This window comes from Gossypium hirsutum, chromosome A07 (genome assembly GCF_007990345.1).
Source record: "Gossypium hirsutum isolate 1008001.06 chromosome A07, Gossypium_hirsutum_v2.1, whole genome shotgun sequence".
NCBI lineage: Eukaryota > Viridiplantae > Streptophyta > Magnoliopsida > Malvales > Malvaceae > Gossypium > Gossypium hirsutum.
Genome location: NC_053430.1, coordinates 75462558 through 75484697, shown reverse-complemented (window position 1 = coordinate 75484697; position 22140 = coordinate 75462558).

Below are 22140 nucleotides of genomic sequence, written 5' to 3'. Positions count from 1 at the left end.
CTGGACGGGTACATAACATAGCATACATGATAGATCCAATAGAGGAAGCATATGGAATTTTACTCATGCGTTCTCTCCCTTGTGGAGTTGACAGACACATTTCCTTCGAGAGTGAAATACCATGTCTCATAGGTAGGAATCCTCTCTTAGATTCTTCCATACTGAACCTTTTCAGTACTTTATCTATATATGTAATTTGGCTTAGACCGAGTAGTCGTCTTGATCTACTCTATAGATCTTGACTCCTAAGATGTAAGTGGCTTCGCCCAAGTCCTTCATAGAAAAACAACTTCCTAACCAAGTCTTAATAGACTGCAAGGCAGGTATGTCATTTCCAATGATAAGTATGTCATCCACATACAGTACCAAGAATGTGATAGTGCTCATACTAACTTTCTTGTAAACACATGGCTCATCTTCATTTTTGATAAAACCAAACTCTTTGATTACATCGTTAAAACAAAGATTCCAACTTCGAGATGCTTGCTTTAATCCATAAATGGATCTTTGTAGCTTACATATCTTTCTAGCATCCTTTGGATTGACAAAACCTTCAGGTTGTGTCATGTACACATCCTCTTCAAGTTTCCTGTTAAGGAAAGCTATTTTGACGTCCATAAACCGTAAATTATACATATTTTTACCTCATGTTTAATGCATTTTATAGATGATTTCTCATTAGAATTGGTGAATTCGATGCTCTTAATGCTTTAATTTCATGTTTTGCACTCAGGAGAGCACCAAGAGTCAAAAGGAGCCAAAAAGGGACAAAAAGGACCAAATCGAGAGGATGACACGGCCTAAGCCTTGCCACACGGGCAGCTCACATGCCCGTGTCTTTCAAAGGTGTCGACCAAGGCGTTCACGATTCACACGGCCTGGCCATTGACCCACATGGCCGTGTGCAATTTAACGGATCGAACACAGCCTGGCAATCACGTCACACAGTCTGTCACATAGGTGTGTCCCTGTCGAGCTCAAGTTAAGTCCAATTAGAAAAAGGCCACTTTTGAGGGTTTCTAGGCATTCCAAAGCCCATAAATACACACTAGAGGAGGAGGAAAATGGGACGGAGAAAGGGGCTAAGGAATTATCCCAAGGAAGCCGATTGATCCATCTCAGAAGCCAGATTCATCATCAAGACTGAAGACCTCTCCTCAATTTCCCTTCAGGAGTTTTGGGTTTTCTTTATGTTTTGTATTCTTTATTCTTCGGAGATGTTTTCTTATTTAGTTATGAACTAAACCCCTAAATACCTAAGGGGAATGAAACCTAAGACGAATCTTGTTATTATTTTCTGAATTGTATGATAAATATTTAACTTGTTCTTAATTATGTGTTCTTAATTCTTGTTTTGATATCCTAGGATACTGATTCAAGACACACTCTTATTCAGAGGAGGAATAGACCCTGTCTAAGAGTACATTTGTCATAATTAAGCGGAGTTGATTGCGCGCCTAGAAATAGGGTGACAAGATTTTGCCGGATTAGGGTGAAACCTAATAAGGGGATCCATAGATCGAGTTAATGCAACCCTAGAGTGTTAATTAGAGAAAAGTCTTAGTTATTCAATCTAGGGATTAGACGTTATTAGTCTTGAATAGGGATAATAACATAACTTAGGGATCTCTGCGGAACAAGTTGAATGAATAAATCGTCCGATTCGGAGCCAGAATAACAAGTAAAGTCTAGGTGGATTTTTCCTTAGGTATTGTCTCAAGTCAATCGATTTTCCCAAAAGCAATTCCTCAATTCTTTTCTCTGTGCGTTCTTAGTTTAAATAATTAGTTAATTAAAACAAACCCTTTTATTCTTAGGCTAGATAATAAAAAGACAGTTATTACTAGTACTTTTGGTTCCCTTGGGTATGATATCGCGGTCTTGCCATTACTATACTATTGTTCGATAGGTGCGCTTGCCTTTTCGTCACGATAATAGTTAGTCTAGGTTTGATCTTTATTATAAATATTTATTACTTGTTACGAATCACGCAATCATACATATCTGCCAGATTTCATAATCATGAAATACAGCTATGGCAAGTAAGATCCTGATGGATTTAAACATAGCTACAGGAGAAAAGGTTTCATCATAATCAACACCATAAATTTGGCGAAACCCTTTAGCAGCTAATCGCCCCTTGTATGTTTGTACATTACCATCCATGTCGATTTTCTTTTTGAAAATCCACTTGCACCCTATAGGTTTAACCCCTTCGGGTGGGTCAATCAAAGTCTATACTTGATTTTCATACATGGAATCCATCTCAGATCTCATGGCCTCAAGCCATTTCTCAAAGTCTGGACTCGTCACCGCTTCTTGATAAGTCCTAGGCTCATCTTGATCTAAAACAAGAATGTCACCATGCGTTGTAATGAGAAATCCATATCTCTCAGGTGCATGGCGTTCTCTTAAAGATCTGTGCAGTAGTTGTGTTTCTACAGCAGTTACTTGTTCCTCAATTTCTTGTGGAATTTGCTGTTGTTCAATCTCTGGTTCAATGGTATCGTGTGATTTTTGAATTTCTTCAAGTTTAATCTTTCTCCCACTTCCTTTTTTAGAAACAAATTTTTTCTCTAGAAAGACACCAGTCCGAGCAACAAACACTTTGTTCTCAATGGGATTAAAGAAATAATATCCTTTGGTTTCTTTTGGATACCCCACAAAAGTACACATTTCAGATTTGGGTTCAGGCTTAGTAGATGTCTGACGTTTAACATAAGCTTCGCAACCCTAAATTTTGATAAAAGACATACTGGGACGTTTCCCAGTCCACATCTCATATGGCATCTTTTGAACCGATTTAGATGGAACACGATTTAGTGTGAAAGTAGTTTTCTCAAGTGCATGTCCCCAAAAGGAAGTTGATAGATCAGCATGATTCATCATGGATCAAACCATGTCTAACAGAGTTTGATTTCTTCTCTCAAAAACTCCATTCCATTGAGGAGTACCAGGAGGAGTAAGTTGTGCGACAATCCCACATTTCTTCAAAAGATTATCAAACTCTAGGCTCAAATACTCTCCACCTCGCTCAGATCGAAGTGTCTTGATAGTTTTGCCTAGTTGATTTTGTACTTCATTTTTGAATTCCTTGAACTTTTCAAGGGCCTCTGACTTATGGCGCATGAGATAAACATACCCATATCTACTAAAATCATCAGTGAAAGTAATGAAGTAGTGAAAACCACCTCTGGCATGTGTATTTATTGGTCCACATACATCAGAATGTATTAAGCCCAATAAATCACTAGCTCGTTCACTTTTACCAGTAAAATGGGATTTAGTCATTTTTCCCAATAAGCAAGATTCATATATTTCAAATTGTTCAAAAACAAATGAATCCAAGAGACCATCTTTATAGAGTTTGGATATACGTTTCTCACTTATGTGGCCCAAACGACAATGCCAAAGATAAGTTTGATTTGAGTCATTTATTTTAGATCTTTTAGTATTTATGTTGTAAATGGGATTCATTTGATCTAAAATATAGAGGCCACTTATCAATTGTGTTGAACCATAGAAAACATTATTGAGATAAAATGAACAACAATTATTCTTAATAATTATCTCAAAACCAATTTTGTCTAAATAAGAAATTGAAATAATGTTTTTAGTAAACTGGGCACAAAATAAAAATCCTCTAAACATAAATCAAATCCACTAGGCAAAGATAAATGTATGTTCCCACAGCTAATGCAGCAATTCTTGCTCCATTTCCAACTCACAGGTCCACATCTCCTCTAACCAAAGTCCTACTCCTTTGTAGTCCCTATACAGAAGTACAAATATGAGAACCACAACCAGTATCTAATACCTAAGAAGTAGTAGTTGATAAATTAATATCAATAACATAAATACCAGAAGCAGACGTTCCACTTGTTTTGGCCTTCTTGATTTCCTCAAGATAGATAGGGCAGTTCCGCTTCCAATGTCCAGTCATACCACAATGAAAGCAATTTCCTTCCTTAGACACCTCATCTTTAGGTTTCAGTGTAGCCTTTCCTTTTTCAGGCTTGGGCCTACCTTTCCCTTTAGGCTTTGTCTGAACTTTGGCCTTTCCATTGCCCTTGTTGTTACGGACCTTCAGTATGGGCTTGGGTCCAACCTTTTTCATGTTGCCTTCAGCAGTTCGTAACATACTGAGCAACTGTGGTAGAGTCTTGTCATTTCATTCATATTGAAATTGAGGACAAACTGGTTGTAGCTATTCGGCAATGATTGCAGAATAAAATCAGTGGCCAACTCTTGGCCCAATGGAATCCCAAACTTAGACAGGCTTTCAATATAGCCAATCATCTTAAGAACATGAGGTCCTACTGGGCTTCCTTCAGCCAGCTTACATTGGAATAGGGCCTTAGAGATATCTAACCTCTTTTGCCATGCTTGCCCTTGATAAATTTCTTTCAGGTGCTCGATCATATCATAAGCAACCATGTCCTCATGTTGCTTCTGAAGCTCAGGATTCATAGTGGCAAGCATAAGACATCTAACGTCTACCATGTCATCGAGATGCTTCTTGTGAGCATCTCTATCAGCTCTCAAGGCATTACCGGATGGCTCAATAGGAAGTGGTTGTCCAATGACATATAATTTTCGTTCTTATTTAAGGACAATCTTCAAGTTACGGAACCAGTCAAGAAAGTTCAAACCATTCAATTTGTCCTTCTCAAGGACTGATTGCAATGAAAGTGTATTGTTTGCAGCCATAATATATCTATAACAATAAAATATGCGTGTGAATAAATTTACCATGTTTATATCAATCATTAAAAGGATTTATTAAACATGTTCCCACTATTTTATTTCAAAATTAATAATCCTCATATATTAATTTCGAAAAAACTTTCTTAAAAGTATTTCTAGTGGGTTAAGGATCCATATTTCACCTCTTCTTAAGTCAGCTTTGGCTTTACTCTCAAGATTATGGTTATTTAGGTAAGCAATCATTTGCTAATTACATCTTATGTAGCTCCTACAATTTGGTGAACAACTCTTGTTCTAATCATCTTATGATTTATCCAAATTACTTGCCTTTAGGTTTTTAATCCTATTAGAGTAACCTAGTTAAATCATTAACCAATTTTTAACCAGCGAATATCTCTTGTTTATTCTTCGCGTTTAACCAAGATAAATACTAGTACTCTGTTTTGGCATGACCTACATAGTATTGATCGAGGCCTTAACGGGGGCAAAATTGGAAGGCCATGATGACTTAATATTTTAATAGAGGAATTTTATTAAAGATGTTGCATCTCACCAACTATGGTCTACTTCAGTCCATGTAATCTTTTAATTGATCTCATCAATTAATGAGGTTTATTATTACCTAATTTGCATGCTTTAGACATCCATAGCATCTCATACATGAATAAATAAAGCAATAAATAAATCCAATAGTTATAGCCCATAAACTATGGTGGTTCATCCCAAGCCAATTGGAGAACCAAAAGGAAACCTAAAGGTGAAAGCCATCTTCACAAGCTGTTGATCCACACTGATTGGCCCATCTTCCTTCTCGTCAAACCCACATCAACTTTTTACAAATTACAATATGTAGAAACTCATGTTATATACGAGGGAGTAAGATGAGAAGAGAAATACAAGAGAATAATAGTAAGGCACGACACGCAAGCCGTATTTTATAAAATTACAACCTTTTATCAAATGGGTCATCGGGCTATAACTATACATTTCAGACACCGTGCATGTCAAAAAATAGCATATATCATTCAACATTTTACTAAGTGAATTATAAAATATCCTTTCCATCTTGTATGGCCCATCAAGTTTTATTTATTACAAAACATACTGAAATAGGGATCTGAGGATGGCTCCAGTCGTGGGCCCAAAATATAAGAGGGAACTGTCACAGTAGGAGCTGGGGTACAGGGGCGGAGCCCTACGGTATAGACCGCATACCCCAGTCAAATGAAACCTCACGATTTGATAACTTTTATCAACAGAATCATGATTTTAGGATTTTAATCCTTGAGGTTTCATACTGGAACAACCCTTGTTCCACTAGCCAGTTTATTCTTACTGGACATTGTAAATACAACTGTTGCATTATTACAGATTTGTCAAAGTTAAACAGTAATAACATAAAACTGAATAGGCCATAACAAAATGATTAACATTTAATCAATTATCAAAAGGATTAGATATAATAATATACTTGGATGATTTGAACAGTAAAAAACGTAATGAAATTAAAGCATGCATCTCATACAATTGCATCACCCAAGTATTTAAAATTGAGTCCGTATCACAGAAGTGGCTTTGATACTACTGCTAGAATACTGGTGCCCCCAAGGCGCAGCGAAAAAAATAAAATTTCGACAATCCAACCATGGATCCATGTGCGAGGAATGAATCGGGAAAACCAAAATAATGAAAATGGTTTCAGAATTATTGAAACTTCAATCTGAGTAGATAGCGACGCCTTGGTAACGAGAATTCTGAACCACTATCGAACCAAGTCGCAACTTTTCAGATGCCAACCTTTACGTAGTCCACCCAATTGACAATGAACGGAAGAAGTCCCCAAAACGGTATTAGAGATTTCTTTGTTTTGACGGCTGCTAGACCATTAAAAAAAACTAGGTTTTCTTTTTAGGGTTATTATCTATATCTATAACTCCCCTTTTAAATTTGGTATATTTATATTGAATATTTTAAAATAAATAAATAAATATAATGATGTTTTAACCGAAAATTATAATTACATTAATTATAAAAAAGATTTCGGTAAACTATATTTATTTAAATTTATATACGAACCAACTTCATATATTAATAGAATTATGTTCTCATTATGTGTAAAACATTCTTGTACATATAATATGTTCGATATTTGATTTCCCAATTAAATTAGTTCAATAATTAATTTAATTCATGTGACAACCAAAAACAATTCCAACTATGTTTTATTCCGATCATCTCAACCATATGGTGTGACCCTATAGGCTCTTGTAACGTTAGCAGTAATACTAGAACGATTCTAATGTTACATACAATGAGTGGCATCTAGCAATGCATCATTGCTACCTAAGTTACAAGAAGTCAGGATTCGACATAACCTTTTGTGATTTATCTTTCATGCATTAATCTTTAAGTCCTTTATCTTTGGAATGAACACAAGTCATGGAATTGTCACACTTGCATAGTCTATCTCATGTTTCTTGATATCTTGAGTAGACTATGATATACAAATCAGTATGACATCTCATATCAACTTATTTGAGCATGACCATGCATTTCTAGTCTCACTCAATCAAGTGGCCTAAGATATTACTCCAATTATATAGGAGGGACCTACTCTATATTGATCAACCATATCCCTCTACATAGATTGTGGTATGTCCAACATCAGCCTTTATAGAACATAGATTGTGGTATATCCAACATCAGCCTTTATAGAACAACCAGTTACGATATACATTTGACTGTATCAAAATATACAACTCACGATGTTGGGATAATGATGATCTCAAGTCTGAGGATCATATACATATTAATCACTATGAGTAATGTTGTGATAATTACATAATAATCCAAGAAACAAACTCATAGCGGGTTAGTCCAATATGTTGTTATCTAACACACATATTCATGCATTGATTTTGACACTCCATATCAATGGCAACTCTTTATCATCAATCAACTACATGTTAGTCTCAATGCATTGTTTTTGTCCTAGTTAACAATAATACTGGACTAAGGATCTTTTAAGAACAATCATATTATTCTCAGGACATTATTATAAAACATTTTATTTATACACACAGAAAGAAAAACTGAAATAATAATGGAAACGCCTTATATTAAAACATGATAAATTAAGTATGTTATTACAACTATCTCATGATTGATCTTTGGGCATACTCTTATAGAATAATGAGCTCATCTAAGATAAATTATATGGTGCTTTGTTATGTGACTAACTCATTGATTGAGTGTATGTGATAGGGAAGCCATTTCATGCTTATTGATTTTATTACCCAATTTGGTTGTATGCTAATTACTTGGTAAGTTTACTTTCCAGTTATTTGTACTTACTATGAATGTAAATGCTTACTCCTCTCTTTTCCCTGCTTTACAGAGCTCGAGGACTCATAAGGATTGGAAGACAGCTGGAGTGTCAACACACTATCAAATAGACCAACTTTGGTATAAAGACATTTCTAATTTGTTTAATGGCATGTATAGGATTTTTGAGTATTTTGTTATATGTGTCATTTGATTTTCCAAATGAAGGCATGTAAAGATACATATATCTTTTTGTATATGGCCATAGAAACTGGCTTATTTGTAGTAGGCTATGACCTACAAAATTTCCATGCATGTTTATATTCATATATGACGGTTTCCCAATTGGCAATGAGTCACAAGAACGAGCCAATCTTGAATATATTAAAGTAACATGGAAACCCAAAAATACAAGATAGGAAATAACCTGGCATGTATGAAACCAATGATACGAGGTTTCTATGCAATAACTTTTGCTAAGAACATGCATAACAATATAATCATGTTTTACTTTGCATTTGATAATCATTAAGTATAAGTGTTGAAAAGCGTGACCAAAGGCTTGCAAAATAGCCTAGTAGGGTTCACACGGTCGAACACACGGGCATGTGTCTAGGCCGTGTGTGACACACGGGCCACTTTCTTGGGTGTGTGGTATGGTCGTCCGTCCCCTGCAACTAAAAATTTTAAGTCAGTGTCGAACACGGGCTAGACACACGGGCGTGTGTCTTGGCCGTGTGAATCTAACAGACTGCTCAAGTTTTGGACACGGGGTGACCATATGGGTGTGTTTAGGCCTAGTGAAGGACACGGGCTAAGGACACGGACGTGTCCCAATGCACACGGTCGTGTGAGGTATTAACCTATAAGTTCTTTTTAGATCTTTAATTTGGTCCCGAACCGTTTCTAATGTATGTTTTGGACCTCATGAGCCTGTTCAAGGGACATAATGCATGTGGACGAGAAGTTTCAAGTTAAAAGAAATTTATGGTTCGGCTTTATATACGTATGATTGAGTTAAGTCTGGTATCACCTCGAACCCTGTCCCAGCATTGAATACGAGCGAGGGGTGTTACATTTAGTGGTATCATAGCTATGATTTAGACGGTTGTAGGACTACTGGTACGTGATATTCATGATAGGTTTAAAAAATTTATAATTAATCATTCTTGAAACTAACTATTATCACAATGAAGGCAAGTGTACTTATCGAACAGTAGTATAGCTTTAGCAAGACCGGATTGCTGAACCCAAAGGAACCAAGAGTACGATTTATTACTTTCTTTTTATTATCTAGTCTAAAAATTAAGGGATTTGGTTATCTAAACTAATTAACTAAACTAAGAGTGCACAAAGAGAAGTTGGGGAAAAGCTCTTGGGAAAAATCGATTGATTAAGACAATACCCAAGGAAAAATTCACCTAGACTTCACTTCTTATTTGACTTTGAATCAGATGATTTATTTATTTGACTTGATCCCTGAAATCCCTAAGTTATATTATTATCTCTCTCAAGACTAATAACGTCTAACACTAGGTTAATTAATTGAAATCTCTTTTTAATTAACGCCCTAGTGTTGCATTAACTCGATCTATGGACCCCCTTATTAGGTTTCACCCTAATCCAACAAAATCTTGTCACCCTATCTCTAGGCGTGCAATCAAATCTGCTTAATTATGACAAATTTACTCTTAGACATCCTCTGAATAAGCACATTAACTTGAATCAATATCCTGGAATATTAAAACAAGAATTAAGAACACATAATTAAGAATAAGTCAAATATTTATCATACAATTCAGATAATAATAAGATCCATCTTAGGTTTCATTCCCCTTAGGTATTTAGGAGGTTTAGTTCATAATTATAAAAGAAAACAACTTAGAAGAATAATGAATAGAAAACATAAAGCAAACCCAAAACCCCTAAATGGAAATTGAAGGGAGGTCTTCAGTCTTGACGATGAATCTGCTTCTGAGATGGATCAATCAGCTTCCATTGAGTAATTCCTTGCCTCCTACTCCGTGTCTCTGTTCTAAGTGCCTCCTTAGGTGTATAAATAGGCTTTAGAATGCCTAAGAGCCCTCAAAAGTGGCCTTTTCCGAATAGAACTATACTTGGGCTCGTCAGGGACATGCCCGTGTGCGATTGCTCCAGCCCGTGGTCAAAGCTATTAAATAGGCACGGGCGTGTAGTCTACCCGTGTAAGTCATGCTTCGATCTTGCCAAATAGACATGACCATGTGGCTTACCCATTTGAGGAAGTCCAGGCCGTGTTGATATCCCATGTGGGTCCATTTTCTCCGTTTTTGGCCTGTTTCTCGCTCTTTTTACTATCCTATGCTCACCTAAGTAGAAAACATGAAATTAAAGAATTAGGAGCATCGAATTCACCAAATCTAAGGATAAACCATCCATAAATGTGCTAAGCATCGGATAAAAATATGTATAAATTACGGTTTATCAAATACCCCCACACTTAAGCGTTTGCTAGTCCTCAAGCAAAACCCTCAACTCACAATCAAAATAAATTCTTCTTAATTTATAATCCCTATCAATAATATCTCAAAATAATCCATAAGTAATCAGACATTGAAAATTCAATTAAAAGTACATCAAAGTTTCAAACATTCCAAGTTGAGCATTTTATCACGAAAACATAGGTGTCCCCCCTCATCTAAGTAATCACCTTTGATCAAAATATCACAGAGTTTAACATCCTTACTAAAGATTCACTCAAATCACTCAAGGTCTTTAAGGACATCAAATAAAGCACTCATTAGTCAATATGAAAAGTTATTACCATAGGCTTGCATGTAAATCAAATCTCCACCACTATATATTGAGATGATACATCAATCAAAAAGGTCTTTAGAGGGTTGTAACGTGGCTTTGGTTAGGGGTGTGGTCACAAGCTAAAAGAAAAGGTTAGAATCGAGATTGAATTGAAAAAAAAAATCACCTAACTAGAAAAATAACTAATTAGTAGTTGAATACAAATGAGCTTCTTCTCAGAATATGGAATTAACACTCAAGCTCAAAAACGACGAATTACTACTAATATGTATGTAAGTATTATTTTTATTTTTATTTTTAAGAACAATTCAAATAACATAGAACTTAATTATTGCAACGAAGAATAAAACATAACTAAGCAATTAATTCAAATCAAATCTCGAAAAAAATAGGGACAAATTAGGGGATTTCAACAAAAATGGGTTATGAGTTAATATTGAGGGTAAATCAATTAATGGCTTGTTAGGCTCAAAGGTGTTCACTAATGTGACAACCCTAAATCGACCCTAGTCAGAAAGTGGTTTCGGGACCGCTAAACCTAGTCACCAAAGTATTTGAATATGATATTTATTGTCTAAAATATGTGAATATGAATGTGTGAAAGTTTTAAGCTTCGATTTAGTCGATTTCATGTGAATTTAGTTAATAGGACTTATGTGTGATACTTTTGAAATGTGATAGGTTAATCTATAAGGACCTATTAATGCATGTTGTATAAATGATGGGTTTGCATGTCAAATTACCCAAGTTTTAGATAGTGGCCAGCCATGCAATGGGTTAAAACATATTATAAACATTTTGTGTTAATGTGTTGTGTTAAAAATAATAAAATAAAAAGGTTAGTAATAAAGTAATGAAAATGGAGGGGTGATGAAAACAAAGTTGTTTCATCCATGCTCCTCCATTGCCGTGACTTGAGGAAGGAAGAAGAAGAGGATTCTCTTGCTTCATGTTCGGTTGGTTGATGTTTAGGAAGAGGTATGTTTGATGATTATTCCATAAAACTCATGCATACTTTTAGTTGTTAGTTTGAATTCTACCTAGCCCATGGTTTAAATTTTTGCTATTTGAGGGAGATGATACTCGGCCATGGAAGTTTCCTTCCTTAGTTGGTGTTTGATGTTGTGGTAATGAGGCTTGAAGATGATTGAGTTTGAGTGCTTAACAAAAAGGATTGGATGTGAGGGTGTGTGAGAATTAGAAAAGGATGGGTTTTAGCAACTTCATGAAGTATTCGGCCATGGTACTAGAAAGTTGTAATTGTGTTTAAACTTAGAATTATGTAGTTGTATGGTTAGTATAGGTAGGGGTGACCGAATATGAGAGCATGAATAGATGAAGAGTTTTGTAATTATAAAAAAATTGGTTAATTGATATGTGGTAAATGTTAAGTGTTAAATGAAATAGGAATGATATCATGTTGGAATAGGTGTATTCGGCCTTTGATTAGGTATGTAGATGATAGTGATAGATTGATGTTGCACATTCGGCTATAGGTAAGCATATTGATGATTCTATCTTGACTTAGATAACCGACTAAAGGAGAATATTAGCTAATATGTCGAATTTGATTCATGATTTCATATATATATGACTCTAATGTCTGATATATATATGGGCTAAGTACCTTGAATTTCTCTCGATGTTCAAGATGATTAAATCAATTTATTTGTTAAATTAAGCTCAAGAGCAAAGGGGAACTAAATCCGATAAAGGGAAGGAAAAAGTAATTGAATAGCCGTTGGAGTCGTTCGACAACATCCGAGGTAAGTTTTCGAGTAATGGAATTTATTTTATGATTTGTTTAAGTCGTGACATATAAGCATAACGAATAAATAGTGATATAATGATTCTATTTGAGTTATATATTGAGGTAATTAGTTCATACTTATGACGGGCAGCCGAATGCGTATAGAGATCATGTTATAAAGCAAATCATAATCATGTTCTTTGTATGTGGCTATTGAGCCGAAAATGGTAATGGTTGATAAATGTCTTGTGTTTGAATTCTAGTATGAAAATGAAATATAGATGTGTTATGACTTATTGATATATGTGCATGATTATTCGGATGATATCCGGGCTAAGTCCCGAAGGCATTTATGCTAGTGACTATATCCAGGCTAAGTCCCGAAGGCCTTTGCGCTAGTGACTATATCCGGGCTAAGTCCCGAAGGCATTTATGCTAGTGACTATATCCGGGCTAAGTCCCGAAGGCATTTGTGCTAGTGACTGTATCCGGGCTAAGACCCGAAGGCATTTGTGCGAGTTGCTATATCCGGCTAATTCCCGAAGGTACTTGGGTTTCAAAATGAGTGATCTTGCTGTAATAATTTCAATTAACACGCTCATAAAATCCAAACGATAAGGTAGGTTCCGTATATGCATCGGAAAGGTTGATTCCTTTCAAATAGTATTCGCTCAATTGATTAATGAGCTTCCGGCCTCTAGTTAGGTTTGATTCCCTGTGTTTGAATATAATGGTTGAAGCGTGAATTAAGTATGGTTTTGAGAATATGCATATATGCAATTATTCATTTAGTCATATGAACGCTATACTTTAGTCGTAAATAATTTCATTACTCAAAACTTACTAAGCATTAAATGCTTACTCCGTTTCTTTAATTCTCTGTTTTATAGATTTTGTTCGTCAACTATCAGACTCGGGATTGTCAAAGTCGAAGTCGTCCACACTATCTAAGCCCTTTTGGTACTCTTTTAGTTGAACTTTGATAGAGGCATGTATAGGACTAACCTTGTTGTTAATTAAGTACCTTTTGGTAATGTATATATTCGGTTGGCCATGCGAAAATGGCTTATATATTTTGAGCATAGCGTTATAATCATTGCGTATATATATGGCTATTGAGAGGTGTGGAATTGCTTGGCAATGATTAGCCATTGGAATGGTTAATCACGATCATATTTGGTGTTATGTATGTCAAATGGCTAGTTGAATCATGGAAACTATGAAATAGGTGAGATTTGCCTTAAAATAGATGCTGACAGTAGCAGTGATGTGAGTTTGAAAAATCACTAAAAATAGTAGGAATGTAATTAAATAATGAATAAATTATGTAATCGAATATTGATGAGTCTATTTTCATATGGAAGAAGAAAAACAACCATATGAGCCGTATTTTATGAGATGTTTAAGTTTTCGTGAAACAGGGCCAGAGCGATTACTGGATCCCCTGTTCTGACTTTGGAAATTCACCATAAATTAACCAGAGATAATTAGAAGTCATGCCTTATATGTACAGATTCCTTTTTGAGTCTAGTTTCTTTAGAAACAAACGGCATATGTATTGGAGCCCTGTACAGGGACATATCTAAGTCGTAATGCATTAAGGTGAGAGTAGTCAAACCCTGAAACAGGGAAGAATTTAACTAATAAAATGTACTAATTGGCATGACCAAAAATTCTAGAAAAAAATTTGTAGATGGATATATGAGTCTAGTTTCAGGAAAAATTTATGGAATCAGTTTTCTAGTTTTGGAACTCGAGATATGATTTTTGAGGTGACTGTGATGCAGTTAACCAGTATGTCTGGAAATTTTAAAATGAACTGTGTATATAAATGAATTAAGTCTGTTAACACCTCGTGTTCGACTCCGAAAACGGTCTCGGGTACGGGGCGTTACAATTTTATTGGTATCAGAGCTATGGTTTAGTCAATTCTAGGACTACCGTAATACGTTCGGGTCTAGCTATACATGCCATTGTGTGTCTATTTGATAGTGTGGTGATTTCTGACAGTTAAAAATGTGTTTGTTTATAGTAATGGATCCCAATCCCAACCGAGCGGTAGCTGATGATCTTGAGAGTGTAGCGCCTGCTCCCGCACAAGGGACAGCGCCGGTGGACTCTCAACCTATTGCTAGTAATCAGAATGATGAAGCTAGACAGGCTTTTTATAGTGTGATGAATGATTGGTTCAACCAATACATTCGAACTAATACGGCTGTTCCACAACCCCCATTCCCGACTAATACAACCCCTGCACATGCGATATCTCCGGTAACTGACCAGATAAGGTTAAATAAGCCCCCAATTGATAGAATCCAAAAACACGGGGCTACTGAATTTAAAGCTACAGACAGCGACGATGCCGAGCAAGCTAAATTTTGGTTGGACAACACTATTCGGGTACTTGATGAACTATCTTGCACACCCGATGAATGCCTAAAGTGTACTATCTCCTTGCTACGTGATTCCGCCTACTATTGGTGGAATACGTTGATTTCTGTTGTGCCCAGAGAGCAAGTAACTTGGGAGTTTTTCCAAACCGAGTTTCGAAAAAAGTATATCAGCCAGAGATTCATTGATCAAAAACGGAAAGAATTTCTTGAACTTAAACAAGGTTCCATGTCAGTTACTGACTATGAAAGAAAGTTTGTAAGGCTTAGCCGGTACGCGCGAGAATGCATTTCTTCAGAAGCTGTGATGTGTAAACGTTTCGAAGATGGACTGAACGATGATATAAAGCTGTATGTTGGCATTTTAGAAATCAGAGAATTTGTGGTACTTGTCGAGCGAGCTTGCAAAGCCGAAGAGCTCAGTAAGGAGAAAAGAAAAGCTGATAAGGGAGCAAAGGAGTTTCGTAAGAGATCTTCGGGAAAGCCCTTTCAACAGTCATCGAAGAAATTTAGAGATGATTTAGGCCGATCTAGAGACACTTCGGGCTTTTCTAGACGAGATCGTGATCCACCCCCTGTGAGTACACGAGTCACTTCGGTCGCCAGTGTTGGAAATGAACGTCGAGACAGAACAGAGTGCTAGTATTGTGGTAAATGGCATTCGGGGAGTTGTAGATTCCATAACCGCTCCTGTTACAAGTGCGGATCAGTTGACCACTTTATTAAAGATTGCCAACAATAATATCCTCGATGTTAGCTCAAAAATATGTGAGAAAGGGGTGTGGAGCGTACCTTGCATACGTACTCGATAATAAAGAGTCAGAAAAAAGATTTGAATCGGCACCAGTGGTTTGTGAATATCCGGATGTTTTTCCTGAAGAATTACCGGGGTTACCACCTGTTCGGGAGGTAGAGTTTGGCATCGAACTTGTACCTAGGACTACACCGATTTCGATAGCTCCGTATTGTATTGCACCAACGGAATTGAAAGAATTGAAAACTCAGTTGCAAGAGTTGATGGATAGAGGTTTCGCTCGATCGAGTTTCTCGCCTTGGGGTGCACCAGTATTGTTTGTGAAAGAGAAGGACGGAACCATGAGGTTGTGCATCGACTATCGTCAGCTGAATAAAGCGACAATAAAGAATAAATATCAGTTACCGCGTATTGATGATTTGTTTGATCAACTAAAGGGAGCCTCAGTGTTTTCAAAGATAGATTTGAGATCGGGTTATTATCAGTTGCGAATTCGAGATTCGGATATACCCAAAACTGCTTTCAGAACGAGATACGGTCACTACGAGTTTTTAGTGATGCCGTTTGGGCTCACTAATGCCCCGGCGGTATTTATGGATTTGATGAATCAGATATTCAGACCGTATTTGGATCGGTTTGTAGTTGTGTTTATCGATGATATTTTGGTCTATTCGAAAAATGAAACCGAACATGCTGAGCACCTGAGATTAGTGTTGCAGATTCTACGGGATAAGCAGTTATATGCTAAGTTCAGTAAATGTGAGTTCTGGTTGAGAGAAGTTAGCTTTTTGGGGCATGTGGTATCTACATCGGGTATTCGAGTTGATCCGAGAAAAATTTTAGCCATACTTAACTGGAAGCCTCCGAGAAATATTACTGAGGTTCGGAGCTTTTTGGGACTTGCCGGTTACTACAGACGGTTTGTAAAGGGTTTCTCGATGATAGCCACACCAATAACGAAACTACTTCAGAAAGATGTTAAGTTTGAATGGACAGAAAAATGTCAGAAAAGTTTTGATCAATTGAAAACTTATTTGACTGAAGCTCCAGTACTAGTGCAGCCCGAATCAGGCAAGGAGTTTGTCATTTACAGTGATGCATCCTCACTTGGGTTGGGTTGTGTATTGATGCAAGAAGGTCGAGTTGTAGCTTATGCGTCGAGACAATTGAAGCCATATGAGAAAAATTATCCAACCCATGATCTCGAACTGGCTGCCATCGTATTCGCCTTGAAAATATGGCGACATTACTTATTTGGTGAGAAGTGCCATGTATATTCGGATCACAAAAGTCTCAAATATTTGATGACTCAAAGAGACTTGAATCTGCGACAAAGGCGTTGGCTTGAGTTATTGAAAGATTATGAGCTTGTCATTGACTATCACCCGGGAAAGGCTAATGTGGTTGCGGATGCTTTAAGTCATAAATCACTGTTTTCTTTACGAGCGATGAATGTACACCTGTCTGTTCTATCCGACAATGTGTTAGTAGCTGAATTAAAGGCAAAACCATTGTTGATTCATCAAATTCGTGAAGCTCAGAAAGTCGACGATGAATTGGTTGCAAAACGGGTTGAATGTGTTTTGAATATGGAATCAGAGTTTCAAATTGACAATGACGATTGTTTGAGGTTCCGAAGTCATTTGTGTGTTCCAAGAAATTCAGAACTTATTTCGATGATTCTGAACGAAGCTCATTGTAGCCGAATGTCAATTCACCCGGGGAGTACGAAAATGTACAATGATCTGAGACGTCAGTTTTGGTGGCATGGTATGAAACGAGACATTTCTGATTTTGTTTCGAAGTGTTTAATATGTCAACAAGTGAAAGCGGAACATCAAGTGCCTACTGGTTTACTTCAGCCGATCATGATACCTGAATGGAAATGGGATCGAGTCACGATGGATTTTGTATCGGGGTTGCCATTGTCGGCAAGTAAGAAAGATGCGATTTGGGTTGTTGTTGATAGACTGACTAAGTCAGCTCACTTTATCCCCGTACGTACAGATTTTTCATTGGATAAACTAACTGAATTGTATGTTTCTCAGATTGTAAGATTACACGGGGTACCTATTTCTATTGTGTCGGATAGAGATCCGAGATTCACCTCGCGATTTTGGAAGAAATTACCAAGAAGCTTTGGGTACCAAGTTGCATTTTAGCACCGCTTTTCATCCACAGACTGATGGTCAATCTGAGCGGATAATTCAGATACTCGAGGATATGTTGAGATGTTGCATCCTTGAGTTTAGTGGTTTATGGGAGCGGTATTTACCTTTGATTGAATTCGCTTACAACAATAGTTTTCAATCAAGTATTAAGATGGCACCTTACGAGGCTTTGTACGATCGTAAATGCCGTACACCATTGTTTTGGACCGAGCTCGGTGAAAGTAAAATTTTCGGAGTTGATTTGATTAAAGATGCTGAGCAGAAAGTAAAAATAATTCGCGAAAGTCTGAAGGCAGCATCAGATCGTCAGAAGTCGTACGCGGATTTAAAACGAAGAGATATTGAGTATCAGGTGGGAGACAAAGTATTTCTTAAAGTTTCACCTTGGAAAAAGATACTCAGATTTGGCCGTAAGGGCAAACTAAGTCCGAGGTTCATAGGGCCGTACGAAATATCCGAACGAGTTGGTCCAGTGGCATATAGATTGATTTTACCCCCTAATCTCGAGAAGATTCACAACATTTTTCATGTTTCAATGCTTCGACGTTACAGATCTGATCCTTCACACATAATAAATCCCTCCGAGGTTGAAATTCAAGCCGATATGAATTATGAAGAAGAACCGATTCGTATCCTAGCCCGTGAAGTGAAAGAGTTGCGAAACAAAAGGGTTCCGTTAGTAAAGGTGCTATGGCTCAAACACGGGATCGAAGAAGCTACTTGGGAAACTGAGAACTCTATGAAAGAACGATACCCAAACCTATTTACCGGTAAGATTTTCGGGGACGAAAATTTCTTAAGAGGGGGAGAGTTGTGACAGCCCTAAATTGACCCTAGTCGGAAAGCGGTTTCGGGACCGCTAAACCGAGTCACCAAAGTATTTGAATATGATATTTATTGTCTAAAATATGTGAATATGAATGTGTGAAAGTTTTAAGCTTCGATTTAGTCGATTGCATGTGAATTTAGTTAATAGGACTTATGTGTGATACTTTTGAAATGTGATAGGTTAATCTATAAGGACCTATTAATGCATGTTGTATAAATGATGGGTTTGCATGTCAAATTACCTAAGTTTTAGATAGTGGCCGGCCATGCAATGGGTTAAAACATATTATAAACATTTTGTGTTAATGTGTTGTGTTAAAAATAATAAAATAAAAAGGTTAGTAATAAAGTAATGAAAATGGAGGGGTGATGAAAACAGAGTTGTTTCATCCATGCTCCTCCATTGCCGTGACTTGAGGAAGGAGGAAGAAAAGGATTCTCTTGCTTCATGTCCGGTTGGTTGATGTTTAGGAAGAGGTATGTTTGATGATTATTCCATAAAACTCATGCATACTTTTAGTTGTTAGTTTGAATTCTACCTAGCCCATGGTTTAAATTTTTGCTATTTGAGGGAGATGATACTCGGCCATGGAAGTTGCCTTCCTTAGTTGGTGTTTGATGTTGTGGTAATGAGGCTTGAAGATGATTGAGTTTGAGTGCTTAACAGAAAGGATTGGATGTGAGGGTGTGTGAGAATTAGAAAAGGATGGGTCTTAGCAACTTCATGAAGTATTCGGCCATGGTACTAGAAAGTTGTAATTGTGTTTAAACTTAGAATTATGTAGTTGTACGGTTAGTATAGGTAGGGGTGACCGAATATGAGAGCATGAATAGATGAAGATTTTTGTAATTATAAAAAAATTGGTTAATTGATATGTGGTAAATGTTAAGTGTTAAATGAAATAGGAATGATATCATGTTGGAATAGGTGTATTCGGCCTTTGATTAGGTATGTAGATGATAGTGATAGATTGATGTTGCACATTTGGCTATAGGTAAGTATATTGATGATTCTATCTTGACTTAGATAACCGGCTAAAGGAGAATATTAGCTAATATGTCGAATTTGATTCATGATTTCATATATATATGACTCTAATGTCTGATATATATATGGGCTAAGTACCTTGAATTTCTCTCGATGTTCAAGATGATTAAATCAATTTATTTGTTAAATTAAGCTCAAGAGCAAAGGGGAACTAAATCCGATAAAGGGAAGGAAAAAGTAATTGAATAGCCGTTGGAGTCGTTCGACAACATCCGAGGTAAGTTTTCGAGTAATGGAATTTAGTTTATGATTTGTTTAAGTCGTGACATATAAGCATAACGAATAAACGGTGATATAATGATTCTATTATAAAGAAAGCAAAACTTTCTTTCTTTCTCTCTTTTTCTCACGTTGGTTTGCATGGGAAAGATGATGAAAATTCTTCATCTTTCCTTCCTTTTATACTTAATAAATATTAATAAAATAATAAAATAATAAAATATCTTATTAAAATAATATTTATCTAATTAATTATTATAAAATATCATCATCATCATCATTACTTTCTAGATTTCTCTCTCTTCCAATTGACCATTTTTTCCTTTGTGATCTTTTAAAATTCCATCATTGAATCATCACATAATTTGGTAAAATTACTATTTAGTCCCTCATAATTCTTTTCCTATTCAATTTACTCCTAATTCATCCTTTTTCCTTAGTTTCTAGATCATTCCACCCTTAAAATATTTGCACTATTAGTCCTTTAAATTTTTCATATTTACACTTTAGCCCCTCAAATTTTGAGTATTTAACCTTGTGCAACAAAAATTTTCTCACTTTTACAATTTAGTCATTTCTTGAATTAATATATCATAATATACTTCCCAATGTTGACATAACTCAGAATTTTCCCTTTTTGTCACTTTATTTCCTTTTTTTTACTATATCAAGGATAATATCTTACTGTAAAAATTTTTGGGATATTACAACAATAACCCAAATTGCATCTTTCTTGCTTGGTGTCAACGGTAAACTAGATACAAAACCTATAGTAACTCTGTCCCATTTCCATTCAGGTATCATAATCGGCTGAAGTAATCCAAAAGGTACCTGATGTTCGGCTTTTACTTGTTGACAAGTTAAACATTTCGAAACAAAGTCAGAAATGTCTCGTTTCATACCATGCCACAAATAAAGTTGTTTCAGATCATTAAACATCTTCATACTACCTGGGTGAATAGATAACTGACTGCTGTGAGCTACATTCAAAATCATCAGAACCAACTCTGAATTCCTCGAAACACATATTCGGTTTCTAAATCTCAAACAGTCATCGGCATCAACTCGAAACTCTGAATCAACATTTGAATCACATTGAGCTCATTTTGCTATCAACTCGTTATCAACCTTTTGGGCATCACAAATTTGTTAAAAAATAACGGTCTTTCTTTTAATTCAGCTATTATCGAACCATCCTCGAACATAACCATATACGCATTCATCGCACGCAAAGCAAATAGTGATTTTCAGCTTAGAGCATTAGCAACAACGTTAGCCTTTCCCGGGTGGTAGTCAATCACAAACTCGTAGTCTTTTAGTAACTCTAACCATCAACGTTGTCTCAAATTCAGATCTTTTTGAGTCATCAAGTATTTTAGGCTTTTGTGATCATAATAAACATGACATTTTTCACCAAATAGATAGTGGCGCCATATCGTCAATGCAAACATAATAGCTACCAATTCTAAGTCATGTGTCGGATAGTTCCTTTCATGTGGCTTTAACTGTCTCGTGGAATAAGCTATAACTTTGCCTTCCTGCATCAAAACACAACCCAAGCCATTTAAATATGCATCACTATAAATAACAAATTCTTTACCTGATTCTAACTGAACTAGTACTGGTGCTTATATCAAAAGGGTTTTCAACTGATCAAAACTTTTCTGGCACTTTTCTGACCACTCAAACTTAACATCTTTCTGTAATAGCTTTATCATCAGGGTTGCAATCATAGAGAAGCCTTTCGCGAACCATCGGTAGTATCCAGCAAGTCCTAGAATGTAACACCCCTAACTCGTAACCAACATCGAATTAGGGTTACGATGCATTACCAGACAAACAAAACATTTCAAACCAATTCAGAATCACAGATATCATTTAACATCATTTCATAAGCAATACTCTCTAAATATCGTCTACGAGACCTAAAACATACGTTTAAGGATGATTAGAACTAAACCGAACACATTAATAAAATTCAGAACATAGAAAATTTTTTTCCGATTCTATTGAGGTCGCACGCCCGTGCATCCAAGCCGTGTGCCTCACACGGGCATTATACACACCCATGTGAACCAGCCGTGCCAAATCAGGGTAACCATACTGACTTTCACCCATGGCCATTAGGCACGCCCGTGTGCTATGGCCGTGTG